The sequence below is a fragment of the Triticum aestivum genome, chromosome 7A (assembly GCF_018294505.1).
Source record: "Triticum aestivum cultivar Chinese Spring chromosome 7A, IWGSC CS RefSeq v2.1, whole genome shotgun sequence".
NCBI lineage: Eukaryota > Viridiplantae > Streptophyta > Magnoliopsida > Poales > Poaceae > Triticum > Triticum aestivum.
The window spans coordinates 240,668,439-240,679,203 of NC_057812.1; the positions used below are offsets into that span (position 1 = coordinate 240,668,439).

At 43.8% G+C, this 10,765-nt stretch overlaps 1 pseudogene; it reads left to right on the forward strand.

Annotated features, from left to right (window-relative positions):
- The first annotated feature begins 1,566 nt into the window (after window positions 1–1,566).
- On the forward strand, window positions 1,567–4,248 carry LOC123151864 (methyl-CpG-binding domain-containing protein 2-like; annotated as a pseudogene).
- Window positions 4,249–10,765: the final 6,517 nt, after the last annotated feature.

A 10,765-nucleotide genomic window follows, 5' to 3' on the forward strand; every position in this document is an offset into this window, starting at 1 on the left:
CGTCTTCATTATTTTTAAATATGTTTTTAATATTTTGCTAGGACATATTTGTCGAGCAATTTTTAATACATTACTAATCGTGGATGTACCCTTTAATTAATTTCCAAATATACCAAAATCATTCGTGTTCACATCTAGACGTGTTCAAATTACAAATCAATATAAAAAGGAGTAGAGATTGAAAGCAGAAACCACATTCACCCTGGCTCTTCTATCTTGCCTCCCTCCGAAAACCCTCTCCCTACAGGAATGGATCCCTTCGTTTCTGACACCACCGGTCCTGTGACAACCAGCCCCAAAACTCAGGGACAAGAGGAAGAGGGCCTTGGAACCGACCCCTCCTTCAATTCCCTTACCACTGAGTCCGTCGGCGCGAGCCCCGACGCGGAGGGCGGCGCCGCCGCCACACAGGCGGACGATGAGGCGGAGAGTGGGGCGCCCGGCTCCCCTTCCCCGCCCCGACTGCCGCCGAGCATCTCCGCGCGCCCGCGATCCTCTCAGGGCCGCGTGCTTCCGGAGGCTGGCCGCCTCCTGCGAAGCCCGCCGACTCCGCGAGGCGGCGCTCCTCCGTGCGTCTAAACCGCCCGCGGAGAAGGCCGAGGACCCCGACGAGCCAATCTGGCCACCAAGAAGCCGCTATTGGAGGCGCTTCGTGTATGTATACCTCGCCTTCCACCCCGACTCTCCTTTTGCTCATGAATGCATGATTAGATAGTTCCTTCAAATAATTTGGGTTTAGATAGATTACCATGCTAGGGCTTTCGGAGAACATATCGCTGAGGCGTTCGTTTTCAGAGATTTTGCACGTAGTAGATTCAGCAATTTTACATGTGCAATAGTAGATTCTATTTATCCCGTCCCAACTTAGTTTTTATTTTGGAGAAGTACGTGGTAATATGTTTCGTGGCCTAACGGAGATGGTGAGAAGAATCATGATTCTGTTTTTTTATATAAAATAACTGTGATTTAGTTTGATTACCATGCTAGGGCTGTTTGAGGAGTAGGGATATCTGCAATTGCAATCGGTACATCCGATTTACTATTGCTACATTAGGTCATGTTTCTAATGCTGATGGCATCTCGGTCAGTGTGTAGCCTAGGTTCTGGAGCGTTGCGTTAGCTCAAGCTGTTAAATATATATTTGCGAGTTATGTCCTTAATTTTGTGAACTGGAGTGTTGATGCCCCAACTAGTGATAAGGCGTTAAGTTCCGCCTTTCTGTTCCTAACGGAATCTTTGAATCTAGCCTAGGGATCTCAAAACATTACGTAAGCCCTAGTTACCTAATTAAGCTGTTCAAAATGTTGGAGATTTATGGCATTACCATAATGAACCTGATTTATGGGAGAACCATACTGCTCTAATGCCAGCGATATCTTGATATCTAGCCTGAGAAATCAAAGATTTACTATAACTAGCCTTTGTCCTCACCCTCTTTTCATGTTCATGGTGGTGTATCCCTTCTGTTTTAATCTTACGTTCACGTTTCTTTTGTTTCTCTATCAAGCATTTTGCCTTTCCCAGTCTGAAACTTTTGCAATTACCTCCAACAGGGAACTAAAAACTATGGGGTCCAGGCCGGCTAATCCTGTGCCCAACCCTGATGAGAGTTCATTATCTCATATCAAGAGCCAAGATATGTTAGCTGACAAGGTTGTGGACCAATGGGTGACAGTGACACTGAAAACTCCTCTGGAAGTGCATCATATCAAGTTGTTCCTTACAAGAATGTCCAGGGAGAAAACAACTTACCTGTGCTGTCTAAAAAAAGAAAATTCATTATCAGTACATATTCTGTGCAATGTAGTACTTGCCAGAAATGGAGAGTTGTACCATCCAAACTGAAATATGAGCAAACCCGAGAGAATATTATACAAGTTCCTTTTTCTTGCAAATATGTCCATGGGTGGAAGCCACAAGTTACATGCCATGATCCAACTGATATATCTGAGGATAATGGCATGGCATGGGCAATTGATATCCCATGCATCCCTCAGACCCCTCTTGGGTGGGAAAGGAATATTACTCTAAGGAATGAACAGAGCACGAGATTCGCTGATGTGTGAGTATTACTTGTTTTGCACAACATCGTAGTTAATTTGTTTCCCAGCTTTTTGTATTTATTTCTGAGCAAATGAGGTTGCAGTTGTTTTCTAACGTGCCTGGGTCGTAACTCTTGAGAGCTCAAAATGCTCATTTATGGTTTAGGAACTTAATGCTGTTCATATTTGATCAATGGTTAAACATTCATTCCTGTTGTCTGCTAAACACCTTACACACCTATATAAAAGGATGTGCTTGCCATTCCGTGTACGTATTGTATGACTGTTTCGTAACACTTATATACATCCTTTCAGGTACTATATCTCTCCCGCAGGCAGAAAAGTAAGATCCATGAAAGATGTCGAAAGGTAAGCTAACTTTCTTCTGGTCAACTTCTCTTCAATATCGTTACTTTCTTAAGCATATTAGTGCCCAGATGCAGTTTTCCCTTCATCTAGCATGTTGATAACCGCATCTGAATGGTATCCACTATTATTGTGAAGTTGTTACAAAGTGTTATCATTGTACTTTCACTACCTCAATGGCTCAATGATCATATGAAGCACACAACCAGCGTTTAGGCTTAGCTTTGTTGGGGCTTATTTTCAGAAATCTTGCCTGTTCTTACAATTGAACGTTGGAAACACAGAATACATGTGTATACTATGTGAAGTTGTGAACTTCTCCATGTGGTTCAATCTGCCTAGATGTTTATCTTATTCGTCATATGTTATACTTTGATAGGTATCTTGAAGACAACCCAGACTATGCTGCCCGCTTACAGTTATCTCAGTTTTCGTTCAGGGTACCTAAACCTCCAAATTGCCCTCGTCAGTCAGACCTTATTGAACCAACTGAAGGTATATTTATGCACAACTTTTAACATGGTTACTTTAACTGGCATGCTAAATGGATTGCTGGTTGGACAAGCATCTCTCTTCTGGTTGAACAATGGCCACTATTGCTTCAAATTTATGTCAGTGATAAAATGGTTTTCGGATTGCCTTGTCAACTGAGAATGCATTACAAGTTTGTGTACTTGTATATTGTGGTATGTGGTACTTAATGGAATTATTTAAGTGGTAGGTCAGGTGGTGAGCTGGGGTGTACAGGATAGTAGGGCATGCATGTAAGCAAAGTTCAACACGTGCCATTCATATTTTAAATGATCATAACAGGTTGAGATGTCGTAAATTGGATTTTACTTTATTGTTTTTAAATTTCTGTAAATTGGATGGCACACCTGATAACATAGCGTAGACCATTGCACGCACTAGTGGCTGATGGATTATATCCCCTTTACATGAATATGAAACTAAATCAGAGTTCTGTTAATGCATGCTGCCTATATATAGTTGCATAACATGAGACAGGCAGGTGGGTGACTTCTAGTACCCTTGTTGATTATAGCACCACTCCTAGATTAAGTTCTTGCAACTAGCTAGCGATTTAGGGATCTTGTAGCAGCGGTTAGAAATTTAGAATCACTGTGTGGGGTTCATTGGTGGTTGGTGATGTCTGCTGTTTCCATCTATTAGTATACTTACATACAATGACCCTTGCACAACGGACAACGTCTTGATGCGATTAGCTTGCTTGTCTTCTCTTCTGGCTCAAGTGATTAATGCCGTTCTATTCACTCTCTGTGTTTGTGCAACCATCTGATAATTTGACACATGATTTGTTATTTATCTGATGGCATGCTCTTATTTTCAGTGCCACCTCCGGTTCACGAGGATCCCGTGCACAACTACATGCCGGTCCCTCATGGAGAAGCCAATCATTTAACTCATATACCAGTTATACTAGCTCTACAAGTACCAGTGATGCTCTCCAAAAAGAGAAAACTAAACCAGTGATGCTCTCCAGAAAGAAAGAAAAATGCTCTATCAGTGATGTTCAAACTTCAAACTTGAAATGTGCTATTTTGCTGCATTATCTTACTGTTAATGTTCTACCTTAGCTAAGCTCGCTCCCCTTGTGCCGTACTTTGCTCCAGCTTGGCTGGAACTGAGAAAGTTTTTGGGACATCGACATCAACAGAGGAATGTTGTTGCAGAAAGCTATTGAAACTGCCACATTGCTTTTACCTCACTCTGTTCGTGTGCTGTGAATGCCTATAACTTAAAGTTTATGCGTGTTGCACATCATAATCTCCTGTATAAGGTACAATCTTTTTTATTGAGATCAATGGGTATTGGGACAGAGCTTAGATAACAGAAGTTTCTGCCACCCCCATACTATGACCAAAGATCACATTATATACATCTGTCTATTTTATGTTTATGCGATGAATTGCATGCGCAAGCCCATAGCATTTGAGACCTTTTTAAGTTCAAACATACAAATGACAAAAGCCATTAAACTATGCATCATATTGATCTGCATCTCAAAAGAAAAACAAACAAGGCGTGATCTGTGTTGGGATTCTTATAGAACTAGAAAAATAGAAATGCATTCCAAGGAAAGAGTGAGCCCCATTCTATGATCAAAGAGTTTACAAACTGGCATGACAAAATTTCAGCTTGGCTGCCACCTTTATTAGCCTAACATGATAAAATGTCACACAGCGACACCTGGTTAAGGGCCTCTTTGGATGGCAAGTCTTACAAGATGCAGGAACAAGAAAAATTCTTTATGAGGTCAAATAGCCTTTGTACCAATTATTTCTAATGGCTGAAGTTCTCCAAAACTTACTGGAAATCCTACGGATCATTTGCTCATTATATACTTTCTCTTGACATAATGACGGGAGCATTCTAGGGGTTTAGTGATTCTCACAAAACAAAACGCAGATAGTTATCGCATGGTCCCTACGTACGGTCTCAAAATTTGCTTTCTCTTCGCCTTTTGATCTCAAGAATAAAACCCCCAAATAAGAAAACTTGCTGCTTTCTCTTATGATTTTGAAGTGGTTTTGGAAGAGTGTCAACTTTAGGTAAAAATAATCCCACATATTCGGAGAGTGTTCAATCTTATGATTTTTTTTGCTAAAAGTAGGTTTGGAGAGGTCATGACTCTAGTTGACGTTAATCCCACTATCTTGAAAGATTATAGAACATTTATGCATATGGATCATGAAGAGAATATTTTCTATGATAGCTATATTTTTGAATTTGATTATGATCCTACATGTATTATTATGAGAGAGGAAAATAGGGTTGCAGAAATTTTCATGTTACTAAATTACCTCTCGTTATGTTGAGATTTTTAATGTTCTATTCTTCTTCCTTGCATATGCTAGATATTGCTTGTCTTGATAATTTGTTTTCCTATAAAATGCCTATGCATAGGAAGTATGTTAGACTTAAATGTGTTGGTCACATGTTTCATGATGCTTTTTTTGTGCTTCAATTCTTGTCTTTTATGTGAGCATCATTAATATCCCAAGCATATCTTAATGGCTATAAAGAAAGAGATTGTTGGGAGACAACCCAATAGTTTTACTTTGCTATTTTTGTGTGTGCACACAATTATGCTACTATTATGGTTGTGTTTTTGTATTTAAATTAGTGTTTCTGCCAAGTAAAGCCTTTGGATGATTTGGATGATAGTTGCTTTGATTCTGTGAGAAAAATAGAAACTTTTCTGCCCAGTAAGAGAATTTTCTAAATTCACCGGTACATGATAAAATTCTGTATTTTTTAACATGATTTATATATAAATTTCCCACATTGTTCTAATTTCTCAGAATTTGGAGTTACAGAAGTATAGTCATTGTTCGAATCATTACAGACTGTTCTGGTTTTCAAGATTCTATTTTTGTTGCATTGTTTGCCTGTTTTGATGAATCTACAGATTGTTCCGGGGGATATATGTAACGCCCCGAGACCGATGTGCCAGGTGTCGTCCAGTTATTCGCCGTTTTTGTCTTGTCGTTGCTTGCGTGTCACGCATTGCATATCATGTCATCATGTGCATTTTATTTGCATACGTGTTCGTCTCATGCATCCGAGCATTTTCTCCGTTGTCCTTTTTGCAATCCGGCGCTCCGTTCTCCTCCGGTGGTCCTTTCTACCTTCTTTCGTGTGTGGGGATTAAACATTTCCGGATTGGACCAGAGACTTGCCAAGCGGCCTTGGTTTACTATCGGTAGACCACCTGTCAAGTTTCGTACCATTTGGACTTCGTTTGATGCTCCAACGGTTAACCGAGGGACCGAGAAGGCCTCGTGTGTGTTGCAGCCCAACACCCTTCCCAAAACCCACCTAAACCTCCTCCATCTTCTCGGTCATTCGATCACGATCGCGTGGCCGAAAACCGCACCTCATTTGGACTCTCCTAGCTCCTTCTACCTATAAATATGTGGCTCTCCCCGATTTTTCGCGCAGTCCAAACCCTAGCTTCTTCCCACTCCGTCGCCGGACATGTCCGCGCCCGCCGGACGCGTCCAGCCTCCACCTCACCCCGGCCAATCAGTGCTTGCCACGTCAGCTCCGCCGCCGCCTCATCCAATCGTGCGCCGCCACGTCATCCCGGCGCCCCGCCTCTCCATCGCGCGGCCCGCCGAGCCCATCGCGGACCCGCGCGGGCCCATCCCGTCGCCGCCCGCGGGGCGTGCCGCCCGGCCGCCTCTTTGTCGCTCCGCCGTGGAGCCGCTGCTCCGGCGACCTCGCCCCGCCGGCGGGCTCCTCCACGCCGCCCCGCTCGCCCCAGGTCGCCGTCGCCGCGCGCCATCGCCAACCGGCCGCCGCCCTCGCTACTCCGCCTCGCCTGCCTTCTTCCAGCGACCGGCACCCGTCGCCGCCTCCGGTCATCGCCGACGCAAGCGCCGACCCGCCGCCGTCCTTTCTCGCCCTCGCCTCGCCGGAGAAGATCCGCCTCGCCGGAGTTCGAAGTCCGGCCGGATCCGGGGAGTGGGATGAGATCCACCACTCCCCCGAACCAAACGCACCCTCGCCCGATCCGGATCTCGTCGTCCCGGATCCCTCCGTCCCGTTGACTTTTTGCGGAGGTGAAATTCCACTAAGTCCCCGAAGTTTCTAGATTCATATGCCTCTATTCATCATGTCGTAACTTTGCATCCGTAGCTCCGATTCATGCGTGTAGCATATCAAAATGTTCGTCTCAGAGAGCACATCATTTCATCTCATTGCATCATTTTCATTTGAGTTCATCTTGATGCCCCAAATGCTGTTGGAAGAGAGCTATTTGAGTTAATTGTCAGATCTGCTGCACCAAATAGCTATTTGTCATTTTTGCCATGATTAATGTGTGCATGATATGCCCCTGAGCTCTACATGAGTTTTGTTATATGCTTTGCCATCTTTCCAGAGGTGCTATCCATGTATTTTTGTGATGTGTGTGGTGACTAGCACAAGCTTGCAAAGTGGTGCATTCGTTAATGCTGATTTCAGGGACTTGGCAATTCCACTAAGTCCTTGATCTGTTTATCTCAATATGCCATATATTCATGTTGTTTCCTAGTGATCCGTGCCTCTTTTGAGGATTATCAGTAAGGATGTTTTGTTAATCTTGTAGTGCTCTATCCATCCATGTCTTTGTTTGTAATTATGGAGCACCCTAGCTTGAGTCAATCGAGCTCTACTTTTGCTATTTCGTGAATCTGGGCAGATTGTCTACTTGTTAGCGATTTTGCCGAGGATGTTGTAGTTGATCCGTGCATGATATGCTATTGTTCTTGCCATGCCTAGCTTGTATAATGTGTATTCTTAGTGAGTGTATGCTTAGATTGTCATGACTTGCTCTGTAGTGAGTGCATCGAGCTCGTTAACATGCCTACTCGATATCTGATTTGCATGCTCCAGTTTTTCTCTAAGTCTGTGATCTGATTATGTTTTTGCCATGTTCACATGCTTGCAAATGTATTTTCTGATCCCTTTTGGCTCAAGGTCACAAAGGGACTTTTGTTAAGCTCTTTGAGTAGCTCCATGCCATGCCTTGCTTTGCCATGTTAAGTTCCTGTAGAATATATTTTTTCTTGCTCCAAAGTGTGCTACCTGATCTGAAATTCCAAGCTTGTGTTAATTTCACTAAGTCTGAGACCTGTTTACCAATTGCACTTTTTCCATGCTTGTTTGAACTTGCTAATGGATGAATTAGCCGTAGCTCAGTGTTCATATTTTGTCAAGCATTATGAGTGGATCCCTGCCATGTATTCTATTGCCATGTTTGAGTGCTGTAGCATATTTAACTTGTTGCATTTAGATGGCTACTTGCTGTAAATCGCAGACCGATGTCATATTTGAATGCTTGCCATTTCCAAACCGTGACTCCGATTCCGGTGATCTTTATATCGTTTTCAAGAAATCATCTCACCTTTCCAGTGGCACACTTGGATTTCCAAGTTGAGGCCAGGTTCATTCATTCCTTGTCAAATCATGCATATGCATCGCATACCGCATCCCGCATATCATTCCATGTTCATGTGTTGATTGTTTACTATGTTGTGTGCTTCTTTTCGGTGTTTGCTTCTTCGGGTTGGATTCGGTAACGCCGCGTTTGTGAGGACCCGTTCGTCTACGTCCGTTTGACTTCTTCATGGACTCGTTCTTCTTCCTTGCGGGATTTCAGGCAAGATGACCATACCCTCGAAATCACTTCTATCTTTGCTTGCTAGTTGCTCGCTCTTTTGCTATGCCTATGCTGCGATACCTACCACTTGCTTATCATGCCTCCCATATTGTTGAACCAAGCCTCTAACCCACCTTGTCCTAGCAAACCGTTGTTTGGCTATGTTACCGCTTTGCTCAGCCCCTCTTATAGCGTTGTTAGTTGCAGGTGAAGATTGAAGTTTGTTCCTTGTTGGAACATGGAGATGTTGTTCCTCGTTGGAACATGTTTACTTGTTGGGATATCACAATATATCTTATTTAATTAATGCATATATATACTTGGTAAAGGGTGGAAGGCTCGGCCTTATGCCTGGTGTTTTGTTCCACTCTTGCCGCCCTAGTTTTCGTCATATCGGTGTTATGTTCCCGGATTTTGCGTTCCTTACGCGGTTGGGTAATAATGGGAACCCCTTGACAGTTCGCCCTGAATAAAACTCTTCCAGCAATGCCCAACATTGGTTTTACCATTCGCCACCTAGCCTTTTCTTTTCCCTTGGGGGTCGCGCGCCCAAGGGTCATCATTATTTTAAACCCCTGGGCCAGTGCTCCTCTGAGTGTTGGTCCAACTTGTCAGCTGCCGGTGGCCACCAGGGGCAACTCTGGGCTGGCCTACCGGAAGTTTGGACAATCCGGTGTGCCCTGAGAAAGAGATATGTGCAGCTCCTATCGGGATTTATCGGCACATTCGGGCGGTGTTGCTGGTTTAGTTTTACCTTGTCGAAATGTCTTGTAACCGGGATTCCGAGTCTGATTGGGTCTTCCCGCTAGAAGGAATATCCTTCATTGACCGTGAGAGCTTGTGATGGGCTAAGTTGGGACACCCCTGCAGGGTTTTGAACTTTCAAAAGTCGTGCCCGTGGTTATGGGCAGATGGGAATTTGTTAATGTCCGATTGTAGAAAACCTAAAGTTGACCTTAATTTAAAATGCATCAACCGCGTGTGTAACCGTGATGGTCTCTTTCCGGCGGAGTCCGGAAAGTGAACACAGTGTTGGAGTTATGCTTGACGTAGATTGTTTTAGGATCACTTCTTGATCATACTTTCTCGAACGTGCTTTGCCTTCTCTTCTCGCTCTCATTTGCGTATGTTAGCCACCATATATGCTAGTCGCTTGCTGCAGCTCCACCTCATACCTTTTACTTTACCCATATGCTTAAATAGTCTTGATCGCGAGGGTGCGAGATTGCTGAGTCCCCGTGGCTCACAGATACTTCCAAAACCAGCTTGCAGGTGCCGTTGAGTCCATGCAGGTGACGCAACCAAGCTCAGGAGGAGCTCGATGAAGATCTTGTCCTTTGTGTTGTTTCGTTCTAGTTGATCAGTAGTGGAGCCCAGTTGGGGTCGATCGGGGACCGTGTCGCATTTGGGGTTCTTCTTTTATTTTGGTTCCGTAGTCGGACCTTGATTGTATTTGGATGTTGTAATGCTTTATTAATGTAATTGTGTGAAGTGGCGATTGTAAGCCAACTATGTATCTCTTTCCCTTATGTATTACATGGGTTGTGTGAAGATTACCTCACTTGCGACATTGCTTTCAATGCGGTTATGCCTCTAAGTCGTGCTTCGACACGTGGGAGATATAGCCGCATCAAGGGCGTTACAAGTTGGTATCAGAGCCTTCCCCGACCTTAGGAGCCCCCACTGCTTGATCGTTTTTAGCAGCCGTTGTTGAGTCTAGAAAAATGTTTTTGAGTCATTTAGGAATTATATATCGGAGAGTTTAGGAATTCTTTTTACTTCCCAGTCTCCTCATCGCTCTGGTAAGGCATCCTGACGTAGAGTTTTGACTCTTCTCTTCTCAAATTTCACTAATTTTTTTAGGATCACGCGGGTATCTTAGAATCGTTCTGATGGTTTTGTGACGAGAACATTGTTCTTGGTGCCTCCTGTCATTTAGGGGTTGTGGCAGTGTCCCGGAGAGTTGAGCTCCAAGGTGTTGTCGTCACAATTTTATCGTTGCAGTTCTGGAATACCTGAGTTTAGTACGCCGACATCGAAAATCTCTTTTATGCAGTTGTTGGTGAGATAACCTCGACGCCACCCAGTACTGGGGCGGGAGTTCGGGAGTATTGCCATAACTCGTGTAACGGATACTTTTCGAAGGTTGAGGTAAACGATTTCCGAAGGTTTCTTGGTTATGTGTTGA